Source organism: Triturus cristatus, chromosome 1_2 (assembly GCF_964204655.1).
Source record: "Triturus cristatus chromosome 1_2, aTriCri1.1, whole genome shotgun sequence".
Lineage (NCBI taxonomy): Eukaryota > Metazoa > Chordata > Amphibia > Caudata > Salamandridae > Triturus > Triturus cristatus.
The window spans coordinates 635,043,070-635,068,271 of record NC_140580.1 but is presented as its reverse complement, the minus strand read 5'-3'; the positions used below and the strand labels follow the sequence as shown (position 1 = coordinate 635,068,271).

At 42.6% G+C, this 25,202-nt stretch overlaps 1 protein-coding gene across 1 annotated transcript in view; it reads right to left on the bottom strand.

Moving 5' to 3' along the window:
- The window catches only part of OPN4 (opsin 4), a 1,042,115-nt gene that overhangs the window by 720,318 nt on the left and 296,595 nt on the right, over positions 1 to 25,202 (bottom strand). The window lies entirely within an intron of this gene.

Here is a 25,202-nt window from a genome sequence, read left to right as displayed (position 1 = left end):
GACTGTATTTTTTTGGATTTCTGAATGGACAGAATGCTCTGCTGTTGAAATGGTAAACAAAGTTTTGAAACCCCATTCTTCATCACACAGAATACAGGGAGACCTTTTCCTGGTTAATATTTCAGCGGTTCTGGTCCCTGATGGATGTGTCTGGGATAAGGTACCTTATCATATATTTGCACCAACAGAGAATTTACAAGTACCCTATGTTTTCCACATTTCTTTACATGATGTCATCACTCTTGGCACTATCTCCGATTGGGACACTCACACACTACATGAAATGCTTGCTGATTTATGGGAATACACTGTATTTAATAGTGAAGAAATGTATGATGGTGCATCTAATTATGATGAAGTGTTTTGTTTTCACCATTATGGTCACCATTGCTTACATAAAGCAAGTGTTCCACGTGGAGTATGTATTTACACCCAGTGGGAACACTGCCGTACACTATCCCAGGGTATCTCAAAGACATTTGTACAGAAGTTTGCATATTTTTCTGGTCACAGGCCAGTAGAACCAGAGTCCTATTAAAGTTTCACAGCAGAAAACTGCTGATAGAATACATGAAATTGATAGAGCAAATTTAGAAAAAGTTTTCAGCAGTGGTTGACAATGGTGTTACTACATTATACAATAGGATATATTCTCTGGGTAACATTGTGATGTCTGCTATTGACATGATACAGAGTGACATTTCCTTTTTGCAATATGGTCGATCACAGCTTAGGTCTATCCTCCTAAATTGCCGATCTTTGCTGAAGCACTACACTGAACTGGCCATGCTGATAGAGGAGCTCAATCCTGAAGCCCTCTTTCTAACAGAGACATGGCTCCAGCTAGAAACCGATCCTGCAACAGTATGGGCCACCCCCCAAGGCTACACTCTTAAGCGACTGGACCGCAAGACAGGCAGAGGCGGAGGGTTGGCCATCATTTATAGAGACAACTATAGATGCCGCGTCACTCCCTCCACTACGCCAGCCTGTGAGAACCTACACTTCACTCTCGAATTTTCCCCCACCACCACCTTCTCTGGTATTTTAGTTTATCGACCACCTGGTACCCTTAGCGACTTAGTCACTAATATGACGGACATAGTTGCCAACCTAGTGCTCACCTCGGCAAATTTCACCCTGCTGGGCGACCTGAATCTGCATCTAGACGATCCGCTTGACTCAGCAGCCAACAGTTTTCGATCGAACCTCCAGGCCATCGACCTGCTCCAGAAAGGTTTTCAATCGACGCACACCAAGGGGCATCTCCTAGATCACATCTATAGTAATCTAGATAGCCTAACTGTCGAGGTACCCATACCACTGCCCTGGACCGATCACTTCTTAGTACCCTTTACATGGTCCACATGCACCCCCCCACTCTACAAAATCACAATAAACACTAGGGAAGAAAATGGGTCTCGCTCCCGCTCCCCAAGTGGAAACTGGCTCTCACTGAACACCCACCCCAGAAGGTGACTAACCCCAACACAGCCACTATCAATTTTGACAACTGGATTTCTAGTACCCTTGACCAAGTCCTCCCGAAGGAATCCCTGCACTCGATAAAGAGATCCAAAGTCGCCCCCTGGTACTCCCCCGCCCTTAGAACTATGAAACAATCCTGCCGCAAACTAGAGAGAGCCTGGAGACAAGAACACTCACAACCGAATAAAGCTGAGTACAGAGCCGCAATAAAGCTCTACAAAAATGAAATAAAGTCTGTACAAGCCCAATTCTATGAATCCAAAATTAACTTAGCTGTAAATTCCCCTAAAGAAGTTTTTAAAATAGCCAAATCTCTAATTCCCCCCCCCCTGAGCGTCTGTCATCTGACGGCGCGCAAACCCGTTGTAACAACCTAGCCACTTTCTTCTCCCAGAAGATCCAGGCCATTTATTCCTCATTCACCACTGGTAGTGGTGACACGGAGTCTACCACCACAACAGATTCTGACCTCCCTGTCCCCTGCTCGCTGGACAAATTCCCCCTCCTAGATTCCATCACATTAGACAGAATGATCCCTAAAGTCACCTCGGGATCTCCCAATGACCCAGCACCTCCGCAGACTCTTACTAAGGTCATTGATGCCATTCGCCCGGTCATCCTGGATGTCCTTAACGCCTCCATCACCTCTAACTCCATCCCAGCTCCATGGAAGTGTGCGATGGTTAAAGCCCTCCTGAAAAAGCCACCTTCGACCAGAACAACTTGGCCAATTTTCGCCCTATTTCCCTACTTCCCTGGATGAGCAAACTGCTTGAGAGGCACATCAATAACATCCTAGTAGATTATTTAGAATCTAATAATCTGCTATGTGCCTCTCAGATGGGGTTCCGCCCTCAGCACGGAACCGAAACTGCCCTCTTAGCAGTGATGGAAGAAACTAGAGCTGTGCTGGACCGGGGAGGAAAAGCAGCCATCATACTACTCGACCTCAGTGCCGCGTTCGACACGGTTAACCATGCCACACTATTACATAGTCTGAAAGGCATGGGCGTGTCGGTCGTGGCCCTGGAATGGCTGACCTCCTTCCTGGATGAGCGATTCTTCCAGGTGTTCGAGGGCGAGGTAGTCTCCCCCAAGCAACCACTTAGCTGTGGGGTTCCCCAGGGCTCCTCCCTAAGCCCCACACTTTTTAATGCCTACATGCGACCTCTAGCAGAGATAGTCCAGCCCTTCGGTGTGCGTATTGTCACCTACGCGGACGACACCCAACTGGTGGTCTCCCTGGACCACACTGAGGGGTCGTCCAACACCTTGGGCCCCTGTCTAGAGGCTGTCGCTAAGTGGATGCAATCCTCCAGTCTCAAACTCAACGGGGAGAAGACGGAGATTATGCTACTGGGCAACTCTCCACCGACCACTCTGGCCTCCATCTGGCCCACATGTCTCGGCGCTCCTCCCTACCCCAAACCTCAGATAAAGAGCCTTGGAATTTGGCTCGATAAAGCGCTAGACTTTTCGGTCCAGGCCACCAAAACGGCCTCCACGTGTGTCGGGCTAATGAAAATGCTCCGCAAAGTGCTCCCTCGGCTTCCTTTCCAGGCGAGGAGAATCATGGTTCAGGCCCTGATACTCTCCCGCCTGGATTATGGAAATGCTTTATACCTAGGAGCCCCGGCAGTAGTGACCAACAGGCTCCAAGTCACGCAAAACTGTGCCGCCCGATTACTGTTCAACATCCCCCGTTGGCAGTCAGCCAAGAAAGCCCTAAAAGAACTACACTGGCTCCCAGTGGCTGCTAGAGCACAGTTTAAGGCCATGTGCATTGTGCACAAATCCTTCCACCGAACAGGCCCTTCCATCCTGTTCCCCTTAGTCGTGCCCTACGCCCCGCCCAGAGCCCTCCGCTCCGGTTCACTGCATCTAGCAACCACAACTAAAATCAACAAAGCCCGATGGGGCGGCCGTTCTTTCTCCCACACCGCCGCGAGGCTTTGGAATTCCCTCCCCCTAGCTCTTAGAGAGAATAATAACCGGATGGCATTCAGAAAAGCTTTGAAAACTCATCTGTTCGCAAAAGCGTGTTAATCCACCCTGTAGCCCGCCACAGTAATCAGTCAAAGCGCTGCGAGGCCTCCGGGTAGTTACGCGCTATACAAATATCATTTTTCATTTCATTTCATTTCATGCTACTAAGCTGGACTCTATAGACTTTACACACTGGTCGCATTCCATTGAAGCACTTAAATGCCACTAGATTGTTTTTGCCATACAACCTAACAAAAGAACAGACCACCATTGCCAGAAAAGATGCGACATACACTATGAAACGCAAAGAAAAGTTAGAAATATTACCATTCACTGTTGCAGATGTACCATCAGCAGATTGGATAATACAAAGGTTTATTTCAACTTTTCATTTTAAATGTTGCTTCCAGCACCATCAAGTAGACAGATATTAAGAGATAGCTAGGGGTTTGTACATGAGGCATGTATCCTACATTTCACTTGATGTAAGAATGGTACAACTAAGGTTTTTCATAGATGCACTGATGCGAGAATACTTTATGCCAATCTCTGATTTGCAGGGAGATAACACTCCACAGCGCATGTAATACATCCATGGAGGACTTGTCATGTTATCTGAAACGTTCCCAAGCTGCTGTAATTCATCCAGCGTTCAGATTGCTTTACAGTGGGAGTGATTTGATGTTGAATGTTCAAGGTTGCTCCCGAATGAAGTCAGGAATACTATATCTGGTAATGGTTTCTGCGATTGCGACCTGTTGTACACAAGTGCTTTTTATACCCACCCATACAGTTAGGGATGCGACAATTCGGGCTTCGATTGAAATTTCAAACGTCAACTTTGATGCTTTAAGCAAACTGAAAGCTATATTGTTTCAGAAGGACATGTCCTTAACATCTGTACATGAAATAATTGATGTTCAAGTTGCAAGGTACTCTTCTGAGATTCAGTTGTTACTATGCACTGACTTCCCACATCATTTTGGGGAACTAGTGTACCACATTTTTAATATCTCAAATACTGCGGGTAGTGCACTTTTTAAAAACTATTGGCTCTGGGTTGGTTAGCACCTTCCAGACTGTCTTCTGAGTTATTCTGTCTTTCATATACTCGATGCTTGGAATCATTCTTCGAGGCTTACCGCTTGTCCTGTTCCTGGTTGTCGGGACACTGTTTTTAATATATTTGCTCTGCAATGGATGTTCTTTCATGCATCCAAATGGGGATGGCATTACCACGTGTGCTACTGTGTGTCGTGAGGGAATGATGCATTCTTTTGGAGCGCCCTTTCTTCAAGAACTAAAGGACAACTGGTTCATGTTCTTTTGGCCTGTCTAGCTACACTGGGTGCTGCCTGTATTCCGCTGTCAGCTGTGCACCTTTGAGTGTGCCATGGATATATGTTTGCAACCGGTCCTGTCTATGGACATAGAACTGCTAGTGGGTCCAATAAAAACTCACTTGAACAGAGATGCCTTGCACGATTGCTGTTGCTTCAGTACGCATGTTATGAGCCTTCCCGGGGTGCTCCAGCTCCTGGTGTTTTGGATCCTGGCTTGTCCTCTGTGGATGCTTCAACAGCTGCTGAGAGGGGTAGATTTGAACATGTTTGTTCATTGGAACTGATGAGAGGGGTGCCAAAGGAAACATGGTCTTTGGTAGCTGGTAGCTTGACGTAAGATTAAGCCCATTGGCTCATTTTACTTTCACTTTACCGTAATGATGTCAGTGCACCCTGCGGTGGTCGTCATTACAACAAAGAAAAAAATCACTGAGACTGCTCAGGAAGCTCTTTCCAAGCAGCCCGAGGATAAAATAAAGGACTCCCTTTGGTGCAGAGCACAATAGGGGCCTTTAAATACCTTCCCAGTGTCAACCAATCACTGACAGGCACATTTAAGGGGTTAATAAATAGCTGTGCTCATTCCTAAAATAGGTAGACAATACCGCCTTGTGGCAGACTGTCATAAGTGCCGGTGCTGACAATTAAGTGCTGGTGCTGAGCACCGGAAACAGCCAGCTCAAATTAAGCACTGGATCTTTCTCTACCTGTGCTTTGAACTTTCAGTGATGGAGCAAACTACTCTTCAATACTGTGGACATTAAATTCTTACCTGAGCAGAAAAGCATTATAGACATTGATATCACCAAGACACATATGAGATAGAGCACAGCAGAAAGCCACACATCTCCCTCGTTACGCAGGAATGCACGCAGTTCAGGTCACCACACTCCTCTCTACTTATACAGGACATCACAAACTAGGACACAGTTAAACTTAGAAAGAGCTCCCACACACAAAATATTCAGCCTGTCAATACAAATAGAGATGAAAGAATCATACCATTCACAAAGCATTCCTCATTTTTGTATTATAGGTCGCTGAAAACAATACATTAAACTCCTAACATTTTTTATTAGCCATTGAGCCAAGAACACCCCTGTTTGCAATGGATTTGTGCATGTACTAGGTGAACACCTCTGGAGTAGCGAGCAGGATCCTGGTCTTTTATGTGTGCGTGTGCTTGTATATTTTTGGAGCTATTCCTAAGGAGGCTGAGAAGAGTGCTGATGCATTTTAAGACATGGGCAAGGAGGACAATTGCCAAGGCACCCACCTTCCAAGGGGCCCCATGGCAAAGTGAGTGGGATAGTCAAATTCTTCCATAATAATACTCCTCACAAAAATCAGCTTCTTTTTCTAATTTAACAGCTGAACATGCTTAACAGCAACAGGGCCAGATTTACTATTATTTCATGTAACGTGGAGTGGCAACCAAAGTTGCTACATTGAATAAATATGAAGAGAGGAGGCCAGCACCATATTTACTAAGATGTGGTGCTGCTGCTCTCTTCCCAAGTGATGGCACACAATGTGGCTGCTTTGCACAATGAACACACCTTTTCGCCATAGTGGAAAGGGGACTGCATGGGTCTAACGTAGCTTTTGCTTGGGAAGGGTAGCCTTCCAGTACAAAACATTAAACTTAAAATAATTTTAAAACTTTTCCCACTTTGTATGTGTGCTGTGCCATGCAAAACACTTAAATTGGGCTAATAAATGAATGTATAAATTTGATAACTTCTAAAGCACAGCTGCAACCAAAAATAGGGAATCCCTGCTCTAACATAAGTAAAGGCTAAATCACTTGCAGGTGCTACGCTTCTTTGAGTAGCCAAATTTCAGTTGATTCCTGAAATGGGCTTCATTAGAGAGAGGAGAATGGGAGCGGAAGACCATTCACAACTTGGTTTTCCAAGAAAGTAAAGGAGCAGCAGCCTAAGCCAAATCTTCAGCAGTAACGAGTTAGAAGACCGGAAAGACCTTCAGGGACAGTAATACGAACGTTTCTCAATGAGATATTTTAGGTCTTTTGTATATAAAGTCTGTGGGTCAAGGTCCACATTTTAAAATTGGTCCATTTGCCCACCAGGAGCCAATGTTGTCTTTTAAAATGTTTTGACACTGCTTGATATTGAGGAATTTTCAAACTTAGCTTGGCCTCTGCGTTTTGAACAAACTGGAAATGGTCAGGTAAATAGTGCAGTAAACTAAGATACAATGGGGCAGATTTATGAGCCCCTTGCGCCACTTTTGTGTCACTTTTAACATGGGAAAAGTGACGCAAAAGTGGCGCAAGGGGCTCATAAATCTGCCCCAATGAGTTTGCGTAATCCTACCTGGCTGCAATTAGCGCATGCACAACAATTTCTGCAAATGCCCACAGGAAGAATATTCAGAGTCGTTTTCGGAGATCACAGTAAAAATAAAAAGCAGTTTGCAGGACAAAAGGAAATATCAGGGTCAAAACTGACTGCCATTTTTCTTGCTAAAGTAGTTGGTGAAAAAAAACCTTTGTCCTACTTTCCACCTGTCTCAAGCAAACATATTTGCGGTGCAAAGCCGTCTGTAAATGTTAGCAGATAAAGTTTTGCATCAAAAAGGGGGTTGGTAGGGTGGAGACTCCCCCTTGATGCAAAGTAACTCAGCATCAGTAGCACTACCTTATGTTATTTTTTAGGTACCTTTCCAATGCAAAACAAGTTTTGCGTTGGAAAGTAAATCCCAAATCAACATTTTGTGCCGGTTTACCTCACTTTTAGTGACCTTGCACTGACTCAAGGTGTTGATAAATCTAGCCATTCATGTGCATGCCAGGCCTGCCCAATTTTAATCCTAAGACTCTCAGGCAGCTGCTGGGAATGACATTGAAAAATAGTGTTTCTCTGTAATTTCTCTCTCCTTGCTACACCTCACCTCTTCTGCCTTATCCCACTGTCATAGCCACTCTCTTCCTTTCGCTCTATCTCTTTGTACCTACATCCTCTCTCTAAATCCCAGCTCTATTTAACTCAATATACCTCACTCTCAATGCCCTCTCTCAACCTCATTTTCTCTGTACATCATCCATCCCTTTGCACCTAGCTGCTCCTTTGCCATCTGACCTACCTCTATCACAAATCCATGTATCTCCTTGCTTGCATGACCCTATCTCTATACCTCACCTCCCGATCTGTCTCTCAGCCCTTTCATTACCTCACCACTCCCCTCACCTTTCTATCTCATTTCTCATTTCACCTCACATATCCCTCTCTACTTCACCTTTCTCTGCCCAATAGCCTGCTCTCTATCTACCTAACATATGAATTTACTTCACCAATACTTCATTACACCACCTCTCCAGCTCTCATTTCTCTCATTTAACCTCTGTTCCTTTTTCACCTCTTTAAATATTTTACTCCTTCTGGTAACCTGTAATCCTCTACTTTGTTTTCTCTCTCATCAACTCCTGTCTCTCACAAGAGCATATCTCTCTCTAGACATCCTTCTCCATTTCAGCTCACCCCCCTCTACCTCAACTATATTTCTCTAACTCTTTCACAATAGTTTATTTCTTCTCCACTGTCCCTGTCTCTTACTCTATCTAACTCTGTATCAACCTCATCTCTCTATTTCACATTTCTCAACTCCCTATTTTTGCTCACATTTATCTTTCTACTATTCACCCTTCTCTCTACTGTTCTCTCTTCTCCACTATTGTCTTTATCTAACCCATTTTTCTATAACTCTTCTCATTTTGGTCTCTTTCTACCTCTTTGATTTTCCTCAAATCTCTCAATATGTCTACCACTACTTATCATTGCCTTTACCTCTCTCTATTTCACCTCCACATTACCTCACCCCTTGGAGTAATATAATCATCTGCCTTGCTCCACATTCATCCTACCTATCTCTAGGCCTCTCTACCTATCTCTAAAAATTTACTGTTGGACTTGGCCCGCTCTGCAAGGTCATACACATACCTTTTGCCATCACCCTCCCGTTTTCTGAACCCATATTTTGTTGGCTTTTCGGACTCTGCACACTTTGCCACTGCTAACCAGTGCTACAGGAGCTGGTGCTTTCTCCTTTAAACATGACAAAATTGGCTTACACTCAATTGACACATTTTATTTAATGTTATTATTGATTTAATCCCTAGTAAAGTGATACTATGTGTAGTTTGATTATATTATGGGCTATAGATGTGGATGACCCTGCACTAGGCTACTACCCACTATATCAGTCACCTAATAAACATATATGTTGCAAGGAAATATATAAACACATCAGCGTTGAGCCATTATCTACTAGCTACATATTAAATAACCCATGCACCTTTACTTTTTTCGCTTTTTCCTTTATTGAAAAATGATTTTCTCTTAAAATCCTCTTCCAAAAAATCTTTTCACTTGTTATCCCAGTACATGTCATCCAAAATTTCTTTACAGTGGTAACTTTGTAATCACATTTAAAACAAAGTGCAAGTCCCATGAATAGTTCTTGATACTCTGATACAGTCACAGACTGATGAAAAAGTGAATAAAACGTTATCACTGTAAAGAAATTTTGGATGAAATGTGTTGGTTTAACAGGTAAAAAGCTTTTTTGAAAGAGGATTTTATTTATTGGGTTACTGATACTACATGTACTCAGGACTTGTCAATTAAATGCTACTAGTGAGCCTGCATCACTTTTGTGCCACCCACTTAAGTAGTCTTTTAAACATGTCTCAGGCCTACCATTGCAGCCTGAGTTTGCAGTTTTAAACTGCTGTTTCGACACAGCAAAATAAACCTTTTAGCAGGCCTAGAACTTCTTTTTTAATTCATATGTCACCCTTAGAGTAGGCTTGAAACAGCCCATAGGGCAGGGTGCACTGTATTTTAAAAAGTGGGCATGTACGTTTAACTTTTACATGTCCTGGTAGTAAAAAACTCTTAAATAGTTTTTTTCTCTACTGCAAGGCTTACCTGTTTCATAGGATACCATTGGGTTGCCTTATTACATTTAGTAAGTGATCACTTTCAATTGAGAGTAAGTAGGAAGTTCGATTTTGGTGTCTAAAGAATTATAATTTAAACCCCTCTTCAATGGTAAAGGTGGACTATCTGTCACTATCAGAAAGTTGGCATTTCCTTGTTTTAACCATTTGGTGCCCTCAGCGTGTTTCCAGGGTCACATGACTAGGTGAAGCTGGCAGTTGGTCTTTGTATATTGTTTCCAGACAGTGATACAAAGGAGCATAGGTGTTAGCAGTGTGGCCATCTCTGACTTGATGAGGGGGAGGAGCTGTCACCTACCACACTTGCACATCACAAAGTCTCTGCCTGAGCACACTCACAAAGGGTTTGACACTAATCTATTGCGACCCCAGGCAACTTGGGGCCAGGGCTGAGAGGCAGGAAATTCCAAGCACCTCTGGGGATGGAAACCTCCAGAACCTTCTACTTAAAAGTGGGCACCAGATATAAATATTGAACCCTCAGACCTAACTCTCAGTGCACCTCTGGGCCTGAGGAAGACTCAGAAGGACTGCTGTGCTGCTCTGCAAGAAAGACTCCTACGCTCTTGTCCTGCTTCCCCGCTGCTTGATGCCCTGCTGCCTGAGTGAAGGACTAGATCTGTATCTTGAACCCAGGGCCACCAGAGTGACTCCAAAGGCTAGGTTGCTGGCCTCCTAATGAGAGCCTCAGGGACAGAAAATGTCCAACCATCGTGAACCCAGCACTCTGTCTGCTGTGAGTCCTACCCCCCAAGTGGTGCGTACCAGTCCTGGACCCTTGGAAGTGGGCCTGAGGGTGCTCTGCCAGCCCAGTCCTATGAGCAGAACTGATGCAGCATGATGCATCTCTTCGCAGCTGCATCAGAACCGCCACAGTGCGACACATCCCTGACACAGGAATCAGCATCGCAGCCCTGCAGTATGTTCAGTAGCACTGAAGCATGACCCATCTTCAATGCAGGACTTCGCCATGCAAGCCACTCATTGATGGCATCCTAGATGATAAAGCAGGGCTCTACATCACAGCCTTACAGCTCTTCGGTACCTCTGCTGCAAGACAGAACCATGACATGGCTTCTTGCAATGCTCTGCAAACAAGGATTTAAGGTACTTTGTTCAGCAGGCCTAACTGGGTCCCTGTGTATAGCCGGTGCTCTATCGCAGTCAGCCTGAACTTGTGGCTTTGTCCTGGTCCGGCACGCCAAGATAACCCCAGTTGGAGCTATGTGCTTCTAAGCACTGTTTTCCCTTAAAATCTTTTAAATTGCACATCTTTGCTTCCACTTTTTGGATTTATGTCATTTTGGTCTCAAATCATTTATTAATTTTACTCTATTTTTCTAAATTGGCATGGAATTTTTTCTTCTTTTGTGTTTTCATGTTCTTACTGTTTGAAGTGCTATATAAAAACGTTACACATTGCATCTCATTTTAGCCCAACAACTTTTGTGCCAAGCTTCCCGAGAGTTAAGCACAAGTTTTTTGGGGTTTGCTTGTGTGTCACCCTTACAGATATTGTGATTGCTGCTTGAGTAGGGTTTAATCCCCCCTCAACCAGTAACCCAAAGTCCAACACTTACCTATTTCTCTACCTCTCTACCTGGCTGTAAGGGGCACTAAAAAGTACTCAATGCCCACCTTGCCATGGGAGGAAACTACCATTGTGGGGCGGGGGGGGCATTGTGTTTTTTAATTTTCAAAAAGAAAATTACATTTTGGGATCTTCCTTTTGAAAATAAAAAAAATGTAACTTGCCCATATGACTCCGTCATTTTGATGGAGCCTTCCAGCAAAGTTACAACGCATTGTAAGGAACCACCTCGACAGCAATCCTGTCAAAGCTTGTAATGTCCGCTGGGTCAACGGACATTTCAAAATTTGGCAGGCAGAAGCTGCACTAAGCAAAAAACAAAATTGAACTGAAAACTGGCCAGAGTAATTACCAGAGGATGACTAGTGCAAACATTCCTCTGATCTCTGTATTGTATTTCCTTGTTTTGTACTGTCATTTGTTCAAGTTGCCCTTGAAACCTGGTATTGTTTGGCCGATATCCAGCTCAATAGGAAAGTAAAATAGAGATGCAGGAAGAATAATGAATGAAGCTGTTTTAATATAGTTGAGTCCCAGGCATCTAAAAAGCATAAAGGCAGTTTGTCTCTAGGTTCCCAATCGTCAAACAGCTCATAGTCTCAGAATTTATTGATGGCACGGAACGACCTGAAACTACATTGTTGTTGACTTGCTATCAGACAAACTTATTTCGAGATGTTCACAAGAAGGAAGCACATTTGTTTTGGCCATCAATAATAATCATGTTATTAGAGTGGATGAGACATACTCTCACAAGAAATTCCAGGATTGTAAGTTCTGTCATTATGGTCCAGATATTTGTCATTTTCAATGTTCTTAGCATAATTTACAATTATGAAATGAAATGGAAAGAATTTATATAGCGCATCTAATACCCTTGGGTGTCTAGGCGCTAACTCAGGCAGGAAACAGCAGAAGCTGAGAAGGAGGAGCTGTTGGTTAAAACAGACAGGCTGTGAGAGCTCTCCTGAACACTAACAACTGAGTTTTCTTTTTCTATTTAAAGGGGAAGGAATTCCAGAGTCTGGTGGCTCCCACCAGGAAACTTCTGCGACCCCAGCCAGACTTTTTGAATTTAGGCACTACAAGATTGTGAGCTGAGGCAGACATCAGCGTCTGACATGGAGTTTACTTCTGAAAGTTGTGCTTAAAATAGTTTGGGCTCATGCCATGCACTGCTTTAAAGGTGATTCACAAAGCCTTAAAGTCAATGAGTTTCCTCACCGGGAGCCAATGTAAGCATCTAAGTTGGGGGAAGGCACATTCGTGCTTGGGAATACCCAGAAGCAATCGGACAGCGGTATTTTGCACTATCTGAACTTTAGTGAGATACTTTGTCCTGATGTTGACAAATAGGCCATTGCAGTAGTCAACCTTGGATACTACAAGGTTACCATTTTTTGTAAATTCTGGGGAATGAAAGGGAAAATCTTACTAAGACGTTTTAATGTGAAGAATAAGGCTGAAGTAATGGTATTAACTTGGCCCTCAAAGGAAAGTTTCTTTTCAAAGGTTACTTCCAGGACCTTCACCTTGCTCACTGGTGTATGGAGGGAGCCGAGTTCCAGCGGCAACAGAGTTGGCAAACTAAAAAGACACATTGTTCCCAAAGAGAAGGACCTCTGTTTTATTGGAGTTAAGCTTCAAGCAATTTGAGGCAATCAAATTCCCGGCTTGGAGCAAACAGTTGTGAAAATGCGTAGTGGTGTCCGTGGGGTTGCTGGCCACTGATACTACGATTTAGGTGGCATCGGCATAGTATACAACTGAGAACCCAAAGGACTGGATCAGTTTTGCCAAAAGAGCGACGTAATATTTCAAAGAGTCGGGCTCAGCAAAGAGCCCTGAGGGATTCCGCAGGTGAGTGTGAAGGTAGATGAATTAAAATCTACCAAGGCAACAAATTGTCCACAATCGGCAAGAAACAATTTGAGCAATGAGAGTGCATATCCCTTAATGCCTATTGTGGCAAGATGATCTAATAGCGTATTGTAATTGACAGAATTGAACGCTGCGGAGAAGTCCAAAAGCACCAGTGCCGCATTCCCCCCAGCATCTACTGTCTGCATAACCTGCTCTGATGCTGTGACCAGGGCAAGTTCAGTACTGTGATGGCTTCTGAACCCATACTGCGTGGGCTTGAGATGTCCATGAGTCTCAATAAAATCTGAAATGCCTGTGTTTATAGCCTTTTTCACCATTTTAGCAGGGAAAGGGAGTCCGGAAATTGGTAGGTACCTATTTGAATCGGAGTTGTCCAAATTAGGCTTTTTTTTAAAGTGGAAGAACTGATGCTAACTTCCATTTGGTGGGAAAGATGCCTGAAGAATACATTTGGTTGAAGATGGTTAGGAGATGCTCTGCGATGGTATCAGGCACTAGATGAAATATCTTGGGGGGGGCAGGGGTCAAGTGGGATGCCTGACTTTGTTTGATGGAGCAGGTTTTTGATTTGAACTATGGTGAGATGTGAAAAAGATGATAGAGTGGAGGTGTTAATAGAGTCTTATGTTGTGTCTCAAATATCATCTGAAGTGAAATTAGTAGACTTCAGGTCTGGGACAAAGATAGCCCAGGAAAGTAAATGCTTAAGAAATTACTATAAAATGCCTTGATTTTGTCCTGAAAGAAAGTCGCCAAAGAGTTATAGAATGCTTGGCTGACATTTGTATTTATAGTTTCTGGAGGTTTAGTACGTTTTTTACTGTGGAAGACGGTGCCTTGGATGAGTTTTTTTAGGCTTCAATTGATGTAGTATAAAAACAGTTTTTTTCAGTGAGAATTAATGTTTTGTAGTTTACCAAGGACTGTCTATAGGATTCCCTCTCAATGGACCTGTAGTGGGCTCTCCATTTCCTCTCCAGCTGGCAGGAGGCTTGTTTTTGAAGCCTAAGACTCTCTGAAAACCAAGGTTCTGATGGCTTAGATCTCTGGTTTAAATATTTTTGGACTGGTGCTATACTATTCACAGATGTATTCATGCATTGGTTAAAAGAGATTGCACGCTCGCTTAAGTCGTTACTAAACAGGAAAGAATTCTGAGAGAGGGACATCTCCAAAGCTTCTGATGTAATAAAGTTTCAGGAGCGGATCAGTTTGTGGGCTTTCAGCTGTAAAACGCTGAAAGAAGAGGGCTAAGAATGAACATGACAGCATGATGGTCAGACCAGACCAGCAGAGACAAGTTAAGATTTGAAGGGAGTCATTATTTGAAGAAACCCCATCCAGTAGGTGGCCTGCTGAGTGTGGAGCTCCCGTAACGTGTTGAGAGAGACCTATGCTATCCATTACATCAATCGGATGGACGGCCTCCATGTCTTGGAAGTCTTCTAGATGAAGATTATAATAGCCTAAGATGGTGAAATCAGAAAACTGAGCAATAATGTCCAGCATCTAGCCCATTGCATGCAAAAATGTGGCCATAGGGCCAGGGGGACCATATATAACCATACCATTAAATGAGTGGTGGTTACATAGTTGAATTTTAAAACATAGGGCTTCAAGTTCTTTAGTACTATTTGCTTCAAGAAGACGCCTCTTAGAGTGCTACGGTAGATGATGGCTAGACCACCGCCTCTTTTTCCTACTCGATCCTGTCTGAAGATGAAAAACCTGCAGGTACAGCTACAGATTATCTGCAACAGATTGCGATTTTCATTTGAACATCATTTGCAATTTCCACCTAAAATACCGGAACACCCTAAGGTAACAATTTACAGACCCTGCTTACATTATCCATTTACCTCCAGAGGTAAATACAGCATTTAACTAAATCTGGCTTATTTGGTAAACTCATGTTTCACACTTACGTCCCTTTTGTAGTTGTTTGATTTTGATCCAATCACCTATTTAAATAAAAAATATTATTTTTTAACTCCATGTTTTTTGTCATAATATTGTTTATACTCTGCCTAGCTTCTTTGCTTTCACACAGTTGTACTGCTTTTTATCTCTCTCTCCTCACAACTCCTATCATTGCACATTTCAATCGATGAGGGGCACAAAGAAGATACATTAAAAGGTGTTTCTTTTATTACATTACGAGGTGTAGTGCAATATGTCTCTGTCACGGCACTTAATGCTTCCCGGAAATCAATATTACTTGTAACAGCCAATTGGAGTCAGTACTTTATTAACATGTCGGTTCATTTTTCTGGGCATTGACCTGGGGTTCTTAAAGCACAGTGTAACGTGTAGGAATTCGTGCCTTTTTACAAACAATTTACCATGTTCTTTGAAGTTTTTGTAACCCAATATAACTTATAATTTCTGACGGGAAGCCTTTCATGCTAAAAATCTATATTAAGACATTTCTGACAGTAATAGATGTTATGCAAAATCAACTGTAACAATTTCTAGTTAAATAATCAGTTGAAACAATCACATATTTGTGAGAGATGGGTAATATGTTAAATATCCTATGAAGCTGATACCATTTGCTTTCCAAGCTTGATACAGCAATGAACATTATGAGAGAGTCTGTAGAAAACATGCAATGCACCCTTTCAAAAGAAGATCCCTCTGAGCGAACGTTTGACCCTAATGTTTACTATCTTCTGTTTAGTCAAAGTAGAAAGAACTGATTGATGTGACCTGTACAACAATCCAATTGGTAGTTCATCTTTTACCTTCCAATATACTTGTTAACCCCAGGACTGGAGTTTCTCCAGGCCACCTTTCAGTTATGCCTGCATGACAATAATCACAAATATTTACCCATTGACTCATCTCTTTTCTTTTGTGATACAGATTTATCAACATCATAATAACTTTATTCGTATAAACAAGATACCCATAATAGAAAAAAGTATCCATACGATAAAAACATATAAATACATGCTTAAAATACTTTTTATAAAAGTGAAAATAAAAACCGAACTATTTCAATGTTAGGTAACACAGTACAATCCAAAAAATAGTACTAGCTTTTTCGGAATACATTGAACTTAGAGCCCATGCAACCCTTCTCAAAAAGGATCCTACGTGGAAAGTCTGCTCATCATTGGGCAATTGTAACAAAAAGCTGGAGGCGGCCTTAAAATTCCTAATACTACACCTTTTAATGCGCAGGAGTAAGAAATGCTTCGCGTATCTAGAATAAAATCTGCAGAAAAGAGTAAAATGCTGCATAGACTGTCCAGATCTCCCATCACAGGTGCAGGGCAGTAGCGGTCCGTAGAGGGAGTTCGGTGGGGCAGTGAGTCAGGGCGGGCGGGGGAGGGGCAAGGTGGGGAAATGTAAACACCGGAATATGGATGAGCGAAGGTAAGTACACATTTAAATAAATAAAATGAATTTGTTTGCGCGCGCTGCATCGCAAACTGCGATGCAGCGCGTGCAACAAAATTTGTTTTATTTATTTAAGTGTGTACTTACCTCTGTTCATCCATATTCCGGTGTTTACATTTCCCCACTCTGCCCCTCCCCTGCCCCGCCTCACTGCCCCACCAAACTCCCTCCACGGACCGCTACTGGTGCAGGGACACATATCAAGAATCGTGTGAAAGCCCAGCGGGAAGCACAACAATTATTTTACTGTGCCTTCCCTGAAACGAAACAGCAAACTGCATTCCAGCGTCCCATCGGTCTAAAAAAGATAACTAGTAGGTGGGCTTTCTGCAACAATGTTCATATAAGCTGCCACACTCAACTTCCCCTTCTTCTATGTTCATCCTAGTAGTGCAATCAAATTTATAAAGAGCTTTCTGCACATGTTTTTTGTTTACATTAATGTTGTGCTCAATGGGCCAGATTCACAAAAGTAATCTGAGACAAAATCCTAACTTTACGAATTTCGGTATTCGCTAAAGGCATTTAGGAGTAGTAAAGTTAGGAATCCTAACTTTACTACTCTTAAATGCCTTTTGTGAATTCTGAAAGTCGTAAAGTTAGAATTTTGTCTCAGTTTAGGAGTAGTAAAGTTAGGAATCCTATCTTTACGACTCCTAAATGCCTTTTGTGAATACCGAAAGTCATAAAGTTAGGATTTTGTCTCAGATTACTTTTGTGAATCGGGTCCAAGGTCTGTAAAAACATGTTGCAGACTAATCTCGCAAAAAGTTAATTCCACACCAGCTGACCATGAAATTGAGAGGCCCCTTTCACACTCAAAGCAATCCTTGATGATATCTCTGGTGAGGGAGACCTCCTTATTTCTCCATACTGCTAGACATTGTAATGGCAGACGGGTTCTAATGCAGTTTTCTAAATAGGGTAAACCCAATTCTTAGTGACAAATACAATGGGAAGATGATATAGGAACCGACAGGACCTTTCGACAAAACCTATTTTCATGTGCCTCAAAAGCTTCACATTTGAAGATGCCCCACACCTCAGCTCCATATGTTGCAATTGTAATACAATGTCATTTATACATTTGAAACAATGGAGTAAGGACTCCCCCTCCTGATGGTTGGGGTTAGTCTATGTAGTGAGCCAATTGCCCTCAACAGTTTGGTCTTACACTGGATAATATGTTATAACCATGATCCTTTTGCAGCAGCAAAGGTAACCCCGAAATATGAAAAGGTGCTGGTGCATTTTAAACTGTTAATGCCAACGGAAAGAGGTGTTAGCTGCTGTCTCTTGGGCCCACATGCCATGATGTAAGACTTAGTATAGTTAGTTTGTAGGTTCAATGTGCCGATACAATCCACAAAGGCATGGTGTTCGTACCATCAGCACTGCTTCGTCCACATATAATAGCGAGGGGAACGACATGCCTTTGACTTGTGGTATATCTGGGGTAACTGAAGTTAAAAAGGGGTGTAGCTTATTAATGTTTAAAATAAATAATAGTGGGGATAACACACATCCTTGTCTCACCCCATGATGGACCCCTATGTCATTGGAAACCTCTTCCTCAGTGCTGATTCTAATTCTGGTTTTTATATCCATGTGCAGATGTGCTAAAAAGTGCACCAGAAAGGAGATATGCCCATAACTTTGAGCAATTGACACAGTCAAACGATTGGGTCCTGTCCATATAGGTTCATCTGCAAGTCACTCTACTGCTTTTAACAATGATGTGGATGTAACAGCCTCTTCAGTGAGAGTGCCTGATAAGACACACACACTTGTGAATGTGTGGAGGTATCTGCTGCTTTGAGCTTGCCTGCAGAGCCGCTGTTTGACGCTAAGCACAGGTGACACCTGCCAAGACTCGACTGAGAGCACAGGGGCAGGATAAGAGAGGCTCACCACAGAAATGAGGCAGTAGGTAGGCTTCAGCGAACAAAGTCACCGGTGGATCTCCACCTTTTTCACATGGGGCTGGCACTTGATGTGCTGCCTAAAACACTGTCCAAGAGGCAATAAGATGGAGTAAGACAACCCTTTAACCACCATGATATGGCATGAATTCTTCTTACTAATGGTCCTCAGCTCTAAACTCCAGCAACTTGCTCCTTTGTTGCTTAGCGCAGATTGAAAACCCCAGAATCATTTTACTCTCCATCAGTCTACCCAAACTGGTGAGCACTAGACAGTGCTGATGTTTACAGATTGCCCTCTACCTCCCATTTCCCACTCATTTGAACATTGCTCAGAATTGTCCTCTTGTGTATCTGGTCCATATGGCAAAACTAGTAGGGTTGAATCATAAGGTTACTGAATGCTGGGGAAAGGAAGATCTGTTGCCATGTTCTCGACCCAGATGTTCAATTAAATAAACTGTGTCTGTAATTCCTTCCCTTAAGGAAATTAGGAGAGTTGTTTGACTGAGCAAAAACAAGACTCCCACAATCCTGAATACAATCAAGAAAAACACTAGACCCAATGGGCAATGCCGGATGTAATAGGGGGAAGGATTTCAAGATGTACTGCCATTTAAGCCCACCATGTTCATTACATCCACAAAAAGAATATTGCATTTGTGCCAGGAATTCAAAGACTTCAGTGCCAGTGGCCAGAAGGTGAGAACTTTCTGTTATCTCCTTCATCAATGTACTCCAACAAGCTGCATCCAGGAATCATTAAACAGAGGTGCTAGGCGGCGAAGAAGGCAGGAAGGGATATGGGAGGCTAAGAGGGAAGAGAATGGCAAGCAAGAATTTATACAGAAGGCCTATTAAGTAAAGCCATAACTCCTGTTACTGCTCTACTGGCAGAATCTCCAATTTGCAAGTCCTCCTGCTGCACATCTTCCCTGTTGATTGATGCAAAAGAAGCCTGCTTAGAGGCCTAGTCGACAGGGGTGAAAGCGAATGAGGACAGAAGGTTTATATTGAGTAACCATATGATAGTGCTTTGTTAAAATCTAACTCTTGAAGTCAGATCTTCCTTTTGGTGACTGACCTAACTAATCAGCCACTGCAGATCACAGTAAGCAAGAAAAACACTACAATAACCGGGGTTGGTTCAAGGGAGAATTGTGTGACACTGCTAAATCCTGTCCATTGTCAGCTGAAATCAACAGCCTACTACTTAAGGCCTGGATAACCACAGCGGTGTTAGAGGATATTGCTGGCATTTGTTGAATCCCAAACTCTAGAAATTACAAACTTAAGAGAGAAGCCAAATAACACAAGAGAAGAAATCCAGTCAATGGAGGAGAATATTGATAGGCCAACCATAATCTTATCCGGCTAAGTTAAGACGGACAACATCTTCTCAGCAAATATCCAATTACAAGGTACCCAGAGTAAAGACTGGAAACCGTGGAATCAACACATATAAAAGTGCCACAGTCTATGCACAAAATCCACCTGAGAGGCCCAGATACATTGAAGCTTCACCAATTCCCGAAAGCAGATCCACACAAACAGATGGCCTCTGTCTGAAGAGACCTAAAACTGTAAATATACCTATCCCCTATTCGGCTGCCAAAGAGGAGTAGAAAGAAACTCTACCCCCTTCTACCCGAGACAGCACTGCTTCAATGCCACGAGCGCTGGCATCAATACTCACATCTTAATTGGGAAATAAGAAATTTAAAGTGCCTTTTCAGACAATGTTTTGTTTTATTTCCTATTAACCTTTTGTCTTTCCCTAGTCAACTCCTAATCAACACCGTTTTTGAATAACTTCTTTGGCAGTTCACTTTTGCTTTCAACTCTTGGCAAACACAATAATATTCACACACACATCTATAGAAGATAGGCGCTGCTCCTGGTTTTCAAGGTACAATGCTTGTTCAACCACATTCTCTAAGCTACAGTTTTATTATATACACTTTACCCTTTTATAAAGTCCTGCCTTTGTACTTAATGTATTCAGTGCCTTCTCCATAGCTTGATTGTGTTTCTTCAATAGGTGCAGAAAAACAGCAGAAGGAGATGCAAACCTGAGCTCCAATTTGATGTGACAAATGCCATCAACTTTCCAACCTCCTGCAGTACAATTTGATTGCAAACATATCTACTGTCTGCTATGAATATAAGACTAGCCCAACTGAGCATGGCACACATTTAATTTATTTTCAGAACTCGGTGACACATGAGGGCATATTATCAAGGGTGTAACCGCCGCTTTTTCGGCACATAGCGCCGACAAAGCGGCGATTATATTGTCACTCAATCAACAAGGACACGCTAACAAGCGTTAGCGCGTTTCCTTGCTACTTTTCATGTCAGCGATCAATATCGCTAATGACATGCAAAGTAGGCATTCCCGTCCATAACTTCATGTCAATTCACGCTGACACGGCTTTGCGCTATTTACAACCCTGCAGCAGACCTGCAAAGCAATAAAAAAAACGCGCACTAACTGCGTTTATCGATGGAATTTAACGTCTGCTTTTTATTTGACTTAGCTATACTAATAATGGGAGGTGGATTGTATGTTTAGGTCCACACTCCCCTATCAGCAATCAGGCCCATAGCGCTGTGAAATCTTCGTTGGATTTCACACGCTATTTCTCATTTTCGTCCTCTATCGCTAGAATTACATCGCCTGTTAGCAAAGCATTGATAATACGCTGCTAACACGGCGATGTAATCCGGCGATAGACGGCGATAAACAGAAATGCGCTAAATGCGCTTATCGATGTTTGTCGCTATTCTTTGATAATATGCCCCGAACGTTTCATCCTGCCCATTTTCAACAATCTTTATTCCAGGCTGGAGTTGTTCTGTTATTGATACCACGGTCTACTAACCCACAGCAAATGCACAAACTGCCTTGTGCGTTGTTCTTGGATTGCTCATCCATTCCTGTGCATTTTTATTTTTATTGTATTTCTGTCTTTTTCACAAGGCTAATTGTGCCACCAGTGCCTCGTTAATGCTTTATTTCTTTAAAACTGTATAAGGCTCCATTGATTGTTTCAGACACTTACGAATTGTCACTGTCAGTTCGGAAGACGGATTTGTGCATGCAGACATCAGTAGTTCATTAACTACAACAATGCAGAAAAACTTGACCAGGAATGGTCAAACCGACAAAGTTCTCAAAATGCCAGCTTGATGCTGAGATTCCCAATGCTGCATTTTAAGCTACAACTGGTTCATGCGCTTCTTGTTAACAGATATACAATATGCGTGTTTCAACCACTAAACTCGGTTTTGATACAAAATAGCATTTCATATTTGCAACTGCTTCCTCATAAAAATCTCTTTAATGAACCTCATCGTCTACCATATACATTGGAATGTGATTGAATATGCATTTCACCTATAATTAATTGAATTGGAAAGTTTCTCAATACTGCTTTCCTGCAAAATTTAATTCCCAAATTATATTTTCCATTTCTGTTTGACCACGCCAGCGGGAATCAAGAAGAACGGTGGTGCATTACGTTTTTGTAAAATATGCAGTTTTTTGTTACCACCAAGGGCTGCATTATACATGCAGCACATTTCCCTTCATTGTGCTGGACACACGTTTTAAAAGGCGTGCCCAGCGCAATGAAGGAAACTGTACCGTATTATGATGAATGCGCTGCCCTCAGGGCAGCCGCAAAATTCGCGCTACCCTGGGGGCAGTCGCATTGATGTAGAAAACTTAGCGGCTGCTTTGAAGCCACTTTGTGTTTTCACTATGCAGGTGGCAACCCACCTGCACTTTGAAGGGGATTAGAGATCCCCTTGCAGGCAGGTGTAGTCAGTGACTGCACCTGCTCCAAAGGGGATGTCTGGAGGTCCATAGGACCCCCTTTTCGCTTCCAGAGGGTTGCTCTCAGGGGGCACACTGACAGTGCTCCATCTTTTAGGTGGGGCACTGTTAGTGTGCCTCCTGAGAGCATATTTGCCTATGTGCCCCCATCTGTAATACGGTGCAGGTTCAGAGGCAAAGGGATTCACTCATTTTCATGGGGCATGCCCCCATGCAAATGAGGGAGCGCCCCTTGAAGATAGCGCTGGTACTTTATATGCGCAAGCACTATCTGTATTTCAGAAGGGGCCTCACAAGCACCTGGGGCCCCTTCTGTAATACCAAAGTGCCCCAGGGGCATGCAAACAGGGCACAAATGCCCATTGTGCCTCCGGGGCACTTTGTGTAATACGGCCCCAGGTATTCTTAATCCAATTCTTTTACAACTACTTCTCTTAAATTTAGTCTTCAACAAGTACTGCGGTGTAGATTACCCCCATCGTGCAAAGTGTGTGTGCCTGTAAAACACAGATTACACCGTGTCTGGTTCTGAAGCAATACACTTACACATGTGTATGGAAAGTCTAGAAACTTGCTATGAGCAGTTTTCGTTAATGATTGCCAAATGGATGTCAAGAGCGCCCAATGAAAGCTAAGGTTTATTATTCCCTATTGTATTTTGTCACCCCACTTGTGTAACAGTTAGATTGGTTTAAAACTGGAATGTGCACTCTCATTCAAATTGAATGTATTTCATTTGCGTAGATGTGTGGGTGTTGCACACCCTAAAAACTAAATGACAGCACTACAAGCACAGCAACAAATTCAGGTGATTGCATATGTTTTGGTGGAAGATTGCCGATCCAAAGTTGGCCAGCTTTCTAGTCAGTCAAAATCCCTTTATTCGGTTATTTAAAACCATGAAAGCATGTTAAAATATCCATCACTTAAAAACCAAATATTGCACAAAATCAATCGTAGTAAAAATACAATCCCAGTTCAAAATACACATGATAAGAAATTCTCTAAAATTCAAGCAGTGAACTATAAAATGCATATTGTACGATAGAGGAACATTTCACATTAAAAAGAAAAAGGTATACATTTAAAAGATCAAATCATATAGGCCCTCTATTATTATTTTTTTTTCCTTGCTCTGAAATGCCGCTACTGAAAAGCTGGCGATATTAAAAATTTCTCAAGGGTTACTCAGCATCTGCAAATATGTTAGGGCCGGTCGAGCCTGCAAAAAACCTTTGTCCTTTAAAATTGGGAAAATAAAACCCTTGCGAATGTGCAAATAATGATCGCAAAACGAGACAAAGTGCAAGGCACCCTGCCTCGAAAAGCTATAGCAAGAGCAGGGTCCCAAATATTCTATCTTTCTCCAGCCCTGGGGTCCGGCCGATAAAAAATGCAGATACTTAAAACTCAATCTCGTTAAAAGAAAATGATGTTGAGGCTTAGTAACTATATCCAGATAAGGGTCTATAATTAGGAAGTTTTTTTAAATCTGGTGAGCACGAACAGTAGGTTTAGTAGTTCAATAGCCTCTTTTTCTACAGACGCTAAGCGTAAAAATGAGGTGTTAGCCCACGTCAGATCTTTTTTGCCTAATATTTCTGGATTGTCGAATACCTCAGGGCGACCTAATACTTTGCTATGCTTTTCACATGACTCAGCCATGGGACATTGCTAGCCCTATCTAGTGTGGGGCAGTCTTGTATGATCTCTTGATTTATCACTGATTCTGGATTACGCCAGATCGAGATCCATTTAAGAAAGGGTGACATTCTGATCAGATCAGCCACATAACCAATACCCACTTCTTGATGGATAATATACAAAGGTACGGATTGGGGGACTGAGAGCATACTTCTTAAGAATTTATTTTCCACAATTTGGAGCTCTGTACAGTTTTTATATCCCCAAATTTCAGAACCATAATTCGCAATGGCAACACTCTTGGCTTTATATATATTTAACATAGCCTGCACGGGCTTAGCACCCAACCTCCGAGCAAAATCAAGCATCACACCTGTGGATCTAGCCATAGCGTTTCCCTTCCCCCTCCTTTGCAAAGCCCATGAGCACCTGTCATCAAGTAAAACAGCTAAATACGGAAATGTAGTAACCCTAGTTATTTCATTTCCATTGCAGTAATGTGTTTTGGGCTTTCTTGACTTCGCTCCCAAAATCATGGTATGTGATTTAGAAAAATTTATATTCGGGTCCAGTGAGCCCACGATATCAGCAAAGGAGTTCAGCAGGTGATGGAGCCCCACCGCTGCGCGTGCCAGTAAAGCAACATCATCTACATAAAGTAGTGCCGGCATCAATCGATTCCCCACACGAGGAATATCCTTAGCGGCTCTGCACAGGGCCGAATCTAGATTGTTGATATAAAGGGTAAATAGCAAAGGAGCCATGATACAGCCTTTTCTGACTCCTCTTAAAACATCAAGCTTTTGCATTAAATTACCCTTCTGATCGAACCTTACTTGAGCCGAGAGATCCCCGTGCAGGTCTGACAAGAAATACACAATGTTTTTTATCCATACCCATTGCAAGCAAAATGTCCCGAAGCTTGGATCTATTCACTCAGTCAAAAGCCAAGGATAGATCCATGAAGGTGAGATGAAGTGTCCCTTTCTTAGCTATTGTGTATTTCCCTACTAAGAGATAGAGGGTAAGACACTGATCCAAGATGCCTCTGCCTTTCCTAAACCAGTATTGAAGGTTAGACAGAACGTTACGTTCATTAATCCATCCTGTTAAT